This window comes from Bombina bombina, chromosome 3 (genome assembly GCF_027579735.1).
Source record: "Bombina bombina isolate aBomBom1 chromosome 3, aBomBom1.pri, whole genome shotgun sequence".
NCBI lineage: Eukaryota > Metazoa > Chordata > Amphibia > Anura > Bombinatoridae > Bombina > Bombina bombina.
The window spans coordinates 1,288,138,520-1,288,147,921 of NC_069501.1; the positions used below are offsets into that span (position 1 = coordinate 1,288,138,520).

A 9,402-nucleotide genomic window follows, 5' to 3' on the forward strand; every position below is an offset into this window, starting at 1 on the left:
TATGCATCCTTCATTTTCTCTCATGCCCAGAATGGAGACTCCAAGTCCTGAGGTGAATGATCTCGTAAATAACATAGCTGCCACTCTTACTGTCGTACATGACAACATACTTCAGGCTCAAGCATCCCAACGTCGATACTATGATTTACGTCATCGACCTAACCCCACTTACTCTGTGGGACAATTCGTTTGGTTGTCCACTAAGAACTTAAGAATTTCCTACCTGTGTAAGAAATTGGGTAAGTTGTTCATCGGACCATACCGTATCATACAAGTACCCAGTCCAGTCACTGTTACCTTGCAGCTCCCTACCTCATTCAAGATCCATCCAACCTTCCACGTCTCCTTGATTAAACCCTGTAATACCCCTCCTATTGATTCAGCTTCACCGTTTCCAGCTGATACTGTGGATCCGGACGAACAGTATGAAGTTCATAGCGTTTTGGACTCTCGTTATAGGCATGGGGTACTCTATTACCTGGTGCATTGGAAAGGCTACGGTCATCAGGATGACACATGGGAACCTGCCTCCAATTTATCTGCTCCTAGATTGGTGTCCTTATTCCACCGACGTAATCCTGATAGGCCTAGACCCTGAACCTCGCTGTGGTTCTTTAAGTGGGGGGCTCTGTAAGGGTTAACTCCCTGTGACAGTTATTGGATCCTTCCTCTTCCTGTTTTGGCTTATTTAAACACGCTGTTCACCAGCTACCTTTGCTGGTTAATTGAGTTTGCCACTACCTTACAAGCTGCTCAAGCATTCTGCCCTTAAATCTTGTCTCCGGATTTCCTACCTATTCGTTGTACTAGCAAATACCTACATCTGGAAAGCAACTTTGTTCCACCGCAGTGGAAGTTAATCATCCGCCGAAGCGCTCCGAGCTCATCCTGAACCTTTCACTGACGTGTCACCTGACGCGTCATCAGCTGCAGCCCGCAGCTCCTCTCCCTGCCTCAGAGTCTCACAGCATGCACGCTGACTCATCGCTGCAGCTCTCCGGCTCCTCTCCCAAACAACTACCGGTATCAGGTCAGATTGTACCAATACTTTAAACACATAATCACACTTTCTTTGTTACGCTTATGCCAAATATTTCTTCCACATGTAGATAGTATTTAGTTAGATCATTTTTTTACACAACCCTACAACTTTGCTATTTTCTGTGTTTACCTTATGGTTTATAACGCCTCCTGGGGTTTTGTTATATAACTCAGTTTGTATAACGGGAACTCTATCTGAGGCTAAAACTAAATTTCACTAAGGGAAACTGCAAACCTTGTTTGCTTACCTAGTGATACAAAAAACTTATTTATTTCTACTCTCTGACATAAATACCTGAATATGAGGAAATTAGTTTAAAGATTATACACAAATATGATCTTTACAAATCGTTAGTTGTTGTGGAGATAATTATCTTTTCTATTTCAGCCAGATGTGATTCCCTGCACTTAGTGCTTAATGCACGCAGGAACAAAGAAAGTATAAGAGATTGTAGATATGTGGATAACCCGGGTTATAATGCAAGGCTATGAAAAGTCTTTAGATATGGAATGTCCTCATTCATGTGATATTTTACCAAATAACACAGCCACTCAGATCAACGCGTTTCGCTCACCAGGGAGCTTTTTCAAGTGTCACACTGGTTTAGGAAATCTAAAATAAAGACACAGTATTTTGAACAGGTCAGGTGAATCACAACTGCTGAGATGGAAGGTGGCAACAATAGAGAGTGTATGTAGCAAGAAGATACTAAAAACCACAATAGTCACATGATGTGTGAAGGCGGCTTTCCTGTATCAGCAGGCTGTAATTAATGTAAAGGAGGAGATTCGCTATGTTAACCCTATTGCAGGCTGAAAAGAGTGGCTACACTCTAGTCTGCAGTGAAAACATGAAACACACTTCCTCCGGTAAGATGTTAAATCAGAATACCCAAATTTATAAGACATTAATGGTCAGAATGAACGATGAGTAATGATATGAAGTTTCAGCAGGCTTTTGTAAGTAAAACATGGAGAATAACATATGAGAGTAGATATATGCGAAGGTTGGAACTATGTTAAATAAACAAAAGAACACTGACAAGAAGACATATGCATTTTGAGGATATTATAATGGTAAGCGTTATAGTGCTGGCAGATATCAAGGCTGAGAGTCAGAAGTAGTAACACTTACAGCGTAGTCGGAAGAGCAGGCTAGAGCTGAGTAGCGAGAGAGAGAGCAGCTGGCGTGTGACGTCACCGCGGTAGTTGCGGAGCTCCGTGGAAGTGCTGAGACAGGAGACAGGAGCGTCCAAGGTAATTGTAAGAAAACAATTCAAGTGGAGGTTAGTAAATCACAGGAGTTTCAGAGGAAACTGAAGGTTGCAAGTAAAAAGCAACAGCAGCAAAGTTCGTGACAAAACTTGAATCCAAAGAAAAAAGTTGCTGGTAGCAAATTTGAGTGAGCAGAGTTCAGACAAAACTGGCTAGGCAATTGAAGTGTATATCAATACTAAGCAAAGAATGATTGAAACAGGTGTGCCTTAAATAGGGTGGAGACAGGTATGAGAAGCAGTGATCCTTAAAGGAACAGTACAACCAAGGATAGTGTATATGGCAGAGATGTATATCCTGACAGGATCCCCCCTTCTAAGAGCGACTCCGGAGCTCAGGGTCCAGGAGAGTCGGGATGCCGTTGATGAAAACGAGACACCAACCTGGGTGCGGAGATGTTAACAGAGGGTTCCCAGGAATCCTCATCAGGTGGGTAACCCTTCCAGCTTACGAGGTACTGTAAAACCCCATTCATCATGCGGGAATCTTTGATGGATTGAACCTCATATTCGATATCAGGGTCGACAGAAACCAGAGGAAGAGAAGAAGATGAGGCGGAACCCCTCACTGCCCGGTAAGGTTTCAGAAGGGAGACATGAAATGTCGGGTGGATTTTCATAGTAGGAGGTAGGGTGAGACGAACAGCATTGGCATTGACGATATGAGCTATGGGATAAGGACCAACAAAGAGTGGAGATAACTTCCTGCATGGAGTGTTCATACGTAAATGTTTTGTAGAAAGCCATACCAAGTCACCTACTTCATATTTTGGAGGAGCTGTCCTGCGTCTGTCGTAGTACCGTTTATAGAGCCTTTTTGCGTTTTCAATGGAGGATTCAATACGAGTGAAATTCGAGGAAATGCTTTGGGAAAGCTCAGCGATTGAAGGAGAAGAAGAATCTTGAGTAGGATACAATTGGAATGTTGGATGAAATCCGTAATTCGAGTAGAATGGAGTTTGATTAGTGGTGGCATGTAAGGTGTTGTTATAGCAAAATTCAGCGTATGGTAGTAAGCCCGCCCAAAGATGTTGTTCAGAGGAACAAAAAGACCTTAGGAATTGTTCCAGCCATTGGTTACAGCGTTCGGTCTGTCCATTTGACTGGGGATGGTATGCGGTTGTAAGCCGCCTGTCAATATGGAAGAGTTTGCAGAACTCTGACCAGAGTTTACTGGAGAATTGAGTGCCTCTGTCACTTAAAACGGTCTTTGGGAGGCCATGAAGCTTGATGACATTAGAAATAAGAAGCTGAACAGTTTCTATTGAGGTAGGTAGTTTATGGTACGGGATAAAATGACACATTTTTGTGAAAAGATCCACTACAACCATGATGGTGTTGTTCCTTGAGGAAAGAGGTAGGTCGACTATAAAATCGAGAGCAATTTCGGACCACGGTGTCTTAGGAGTAGGTAAAGGCAGTAAAAGTCCATATGGTGGTTGTTTATTCCTTTTTGATATGGTACAAATGCTGCAGGAGTGGACATGTTGGAATACATCGGCAGTCATATTTGGCCACCAATAACTCCTTTTCGCTAATTCCAGGGTCTTTTTTATACCAGGGTGACCAGCGAGTGGAGAGTCATGTAATGATTCCAGCAGAGGTAGACGGAGTATGGGAGGAATGTATAAACGGGAGCCATGATAATAACATCCATCGGACTTCAACTGCAGTTCCTGTAGTGGTTTTAAAGAATCCTTCTGTTGTTCGGTATGAATAATAGGCCTGGTGTCGTATGTGAAACAGAGGAAATTTTCCGAAGGAATTATACTTTGTTGAGATGGTTGTGAGATGGACTCAGGTGGTATGCGAGAAAGTGCATCAGCTTTCTGATTTTTTGTTGAAGGTCGATAGGTAATAAGGAAATTAAAACGTGAGAAAAACAAATTCCATCTAACTTGACGGGAGGTGAGTGTTCGGGAGGTTTTTAAATATTGAAGGTTACGGTGATCAGTATAGATGAGAGTAGGGTAGGTAGTACCCTCTAAAAGATGTCGCCAATGTTCCAGGGATAGTTTAATTGCAAGTAGTTCTTTATCCCCGATAGGATAGTTTTGTTCAGAGATGTTTAAGGTCCTGGAATAAAAACCGACAGGATGGAGAGGTTTATCTAGATTCTCCCGTTGTGATAGTACTGCTCCAATTGCGAAGTTGGATGCATCAACCTCTAAAATGAACTGAAGTTTTGGGTCAGGAAAACGTAGAATGGGTGCACTGGTGAATTTCTGTTTGAGTGTATCAAAAGCTGATTGACAGTCTTGAGTCCACTTGAATGGAATCTTGACTTTTGTGAGTGTGGTTAGAGGAGTTGCCAGTTTAGAAAAATCTTTGATAAACTTACGGTAGAAGTTTGCGAATCCCATAAAGGATTGAACCTGGCGTCTGGTCTTTGGGGTAGGCCAGTTCAGTACTGCTTCAATTTTTTTATTCTCCATAAAAATTCCTGAAGGGGATATTTCATATCCAAGGAAAGATATGGTCTGGGAATTAAAAACACATTTTTCAGCTTTTGCATAGAGGAAATTGCTTCTAAGCCGGGAAAGAACTTGCCTCACATGTAGAATGTGCTGTTCTAAAGTTTTTGAGTAGATGAGAATATCATCTAGGTATATGACTATGTTGACATCAAGGAGGTCTCTAAAAAGATCATTTATTAAGTGCTGAAAAGCAGCAGGCGCATTACACAACCCGAATGGCATGACTACGTACTCGAATAAACCATAACGGGTTCGGAACGCAGTCAGCCATTCGTCTCCTGATCTTATTCGGAGAAGGTTGTATGCACCCCTTAAATCCAATTTTGTAAAAAACTTAGCTCCCTCTAGTCTCTCAATAAGCTCTGGTATGAGGGGTAAAGGGTAGCGGTTTTTTACCGTAATTTTATTTAGCTGACGGTAATCGACTATAGGTCTAAGAGTGCCGTCTTTGTTTTTAACAAAAAATATTCCGGCCCCAGCCGGCGAGGTCGAGGGTCTGATGAACCCTTTTCTAAGGTTCTCTTCTAAATATGTCTTTAGGTGTTTTAGCTCAGTATGAGATAAGGGAAATATGTGCCCAATAGGGATCTCTGACCCAGGGAGTATGTCTATGGGGCAGTCGTATTTTCTATGCGGAGGCAGACTCTCTGCCTCCTTTTTGCTAAAAACATCAGAAAAATCGCTATAAACCTCTGGTATGGGTGGTATGTCCTGAGTGTCAGAAATTTGTAATACTATACTGGGGAGACAAGTACTTTGGCAGTATGATGAATTGTAATTAAGTGTGGAATTGGACCAGTCTATCTGTGGGTTGTGTGTATGCAACCATTGCATCCCCAAAACCACCTGAGAGACCGGGCAATTTATTACATCGAAAGAGACATATTCTCTATGCTGATCATGAGAGACCACAAGTAGGGGTATGGTATGAAATTCAACAGGCCCAGAAGAAATATTTTTTCCATCTATCCCTCTCAAATAAACAGGAGACTGTTTCTGCATCAGTGGTATTTTATTTACAGTGCAAAATTCCTTATCTATATAGGAAGCCGTGGCACCAGAATCAATTATCGCTGTGGCGTGAAGACGAAGTTGTTCCCACTGTAACAGAAGAGGGATTTTTATGTAAGTAACTGAACTCTGTTGAGTAGTACAACAATAAAAGTCTGTTAAGGTCTTACCCTTGTTTTGTTTTAGGAGGGAAGGGCAGTCTTTCACAGTGTGTTCATCAGAGGCACAGTACAGGCATAGATTATTGGAACGACGTCTGAGCTTCTCTTGAGGAGATAAAGGTCCTTTGATGAAGGCAATGTCCATGGGTTCAGGAGTGTTTTTGTGTAGGGAAGAGGCATGTGTGGGGTAGGAAGTTTTCCTAGGGTTAGAGTCATGCCCAGTCTTTTCTTGGTACCTTTCCCTGAGGCGCCTATCTATTGTAATACTAAGTGACATGAGCTCTTCTAAGGTATCTGGGATATCTGTGCGAGACAACTCGTCTTTTATTCCCTCAGAGAGGCCGAGTCTGAACTGGTTCCTAAGGGACAGATTGTTCCATTGAGAGTCCTTTGCCCATTTTTTAAATTCTGTGATGTAGTCTTCGACTACCCTCTTCTTTTGTTTAAGGCCACGCATGGCGTTTTCAGCTGTAAGCTGTTTGTATGGATCCTCATACAATTGATCCATTGAGACAAAAAAATTATCCAAAGAATTCAATATCTCTTCATTATTCTCAAAGTAAGTGTTTGCCCATGTACGGGGTTCACCTCTAAGGTAAGATATGGTCGTGAGTACTCTAATCCTATCATTTGGGTAGGTATGAGGTCTTAAAGCAAACAATAACAGGCATGCATTTTTAAACTCTCTGTAGAGAGTCCTGTCTCCATGGAAACAATCTGGAGGACTAACCTGGGGTTCATATATATGTGTTCTTTTGTCTACTACATCCCTAATGTATGCTTTAAGGTTATCATTCTCCACTTTTAATGCGTTTAAACCATTTGTTAACAAATCTACTCTTTGTGTTAATGCCTGCATGTGAGTGTTAATCTCAGCTGGATCCATAGGTTTTAAAAGGCTTAGTATTCTGTCACACTGGTTTAGGAAATCTAAAATAAAGACACAGTATTTTGAACAGGTCAGGTGAATCACAACTGCTGAGATGGAAGGTGGCAACAATAGAGAGTGTATGTAGCAAGAAGATACTAAAAACCACAATAGTCACATGATGTGTGAAGGCGGCTTTCCTGTATCAGCAGGCTGTAATTAATGTAAAGGAGGAGATTCGCTATGTTAACCCTATTGCAGGCTGAAAAGAGTGGCTACACTCTAGTCTGCAGTGAAAACATGAAACACACTTCCTCCGGTAAGATGTTAAATCAGAATACCCAAATTTATAAGACATTAATGGTCAGAATGAACGATGAGTAATGATATGAAGTTTCAGCAGGCTTTTGTAAGTAAAACATGGAGAATAACATATGAGAGTAGATATATGCGAAGGTTGGAACTATGTTAAATAAACAAAAGAACACTGACAAGAAGACATATGCATTTTGAGGATATTATAATGGTAAGCGTTATAGTGCTGGCAGATATCAAGGCTGAGAGTCAGAAGTAGTAACACTTACAGCGTAGTCGGAAGAGCAGGCTAGAGCTGAGTAGCGAGAGAGAGAGCAGCTGGCGTGTGACGTCACCGCGGTAGTTGCGGAGCTCCGTGGAAGTGCTGAGACAGGAGACAGGAGCGTCCAAGGTAATTGTAAGAAAACAATTCAAGTGGAGGTTAGTAAATCACAGGAGTTTCAGAGGAAACTGAAGGTTGCAAGTAAAAAGCAACAGCAGCAAAGTTCGTGACAAAACTTGAATCCAAAGAAAAAAGTTGCTGGTAGCAAATTTGAGTGAGCAGAGTTCAGACAAAACTGGCTAGGCAATTGAAGTGTATATCAATACTAAGCAAAGAATGATTGAAACAGGTGTGCCTTAAATAGGGTGGAGACAGGTATGAGAAGCAGTGATCCTTAAAGGAACAGTACAACCAAGGATAGTGTATATGGCAGAGATGTATATCCTGACATCAAGATAGATGTGACTGGTCAGGTGTATCCTTATAAAGATCTCAGAAAGTTCTGATTGGTGGTTTCATGATTGATGTATTTAAGGTGGAATCCCAAAGATGCTATGTATCAGTGTTTTCTCTGTATATGTCCTAACTGGTTAAGGTGGAATCATTTTTTCTTCTTTTTCAGCTTAAAGGGGAATATCTTTTTAGTTCTGGCTTAATATCTTACTTTCTTAGAAAAAAAGGACCTGTTATAGGTACTACTGCAATCCATTCATAATATTCTAAAATTAGTGATATTCATAAAATTATTAATATTCATAAAATTTATACATCAAACATTTACAAAAAAAATTAAAAAGTTTTAATTTTTTTTTTATATATATATATATATTAAATGGCCATAGAGCTTAGATCATATGATATAAAAGTTTTTATAAAGCAGAGGAAGTACATATGTACATCCTACATTTCAGGAAAGTCAAAAAATAATTTTTCTCAGATTAATTTGTTAATTATGACCATAGAACTTAAACAATGCAATATAAAATTTGCAATATAAAATTTCGTTTATAGCTAAAGTTCTAATCCTCATTAGTCAAACAGAAAGGGTGAGAGATCTAGTTCCGAGTTTAAACCTTTTGGGTATAGAGTATCGTATTTATAGATTAGCTCTGCCTCTTTTATCAGTAATTTTTTCTCTATATTCCCACCTCTCCAATGATTATGTACTTTTTGTACACCCCAATATTTTAGATCTTTAATCTTACCTTTATGGACTGATTTGAAGTGTTTGTATAGATGAGTATCATCTCTACCATTTTTTATGTTGCCAATATGTTCTCTTATTCGGTCCCTGACCATTCTTTTGGTTTCCCCAAAATAGAAGAGGTTACAAGAGCACTTAAGGACATAGATTATATTTTTATTGGTACATTTTATGGTGTCTTTAATGGTGAGGGGTTTCTCTATATTATTAATTCTAATATTTTTCAATTTATTACTATGGCCACATGCCTTACATGAGTAGCATGGAAAGAAACCCATAATATTTTTCCCAGTCATATCTTTTTGTTTTTGTATAGTTTTCTTTTTTGTTTTCAGTTCACTAGGTGCCAAAAGTGTTTTAAGGTTTGCTGCCTTTTTGAAAATAAATTTAGGGTTATCAATAATTTTATCCCCTAACAGGTCTCTTATCAAGTGCCAATGTTTTTTTATGATTCTTTTGATAATATTTTGGTCTGCACTATAATCTGTTATAAAAGGAACCATGATCTTATCATTAGTATCTTTTTGTTTCTCTTTATAGATTAGAAGGGACTCTCTATCAGTATTCTTAGCTCTCTCGATGGCTTTATCTGTAATATTATTTTTATAGCCTCTCACCTTAAATCTTTCTAGTAAAATTTCAGATTGCTGTTCAAAGTCTGTCATCCTAGAGCAGTTCTTTCTAATACGTAGAAATTGCCCTACCGGGATGTTCTTCTTCCATACATCTAGATGGCAACTTTTTGCATGTATATAATTACTGCAGTCGACCTTCTTGAAATGGGTCTTA

The 9,402-nt window shown here is 39.8% G+C and overlaps 1 long non-coding RNA gene across 1 annotated transcript; it reads right to left on the minus strand.

The window, feature by feature from the left end:
* Window positions 1-5,785: 5,785 nt before the first annotated feature.
* LOC128652173 (uncharacterized) lies at window positions 5,786-6,018 on the minus strand. The gene is made up of 2 exons (XR_008401289.1): window positions 5,974-6,018; window positions 5,786-5,893 (listed from the first exon to the last, which is right to left on the minus strand). It is a non-coding gene; the product is annotated as an uncharacterized LOC128652173 (long non-coding RNA).
* Between the last annotated feature and the right edge of the window lie 3,384 nt (window positions 6,019-9,402).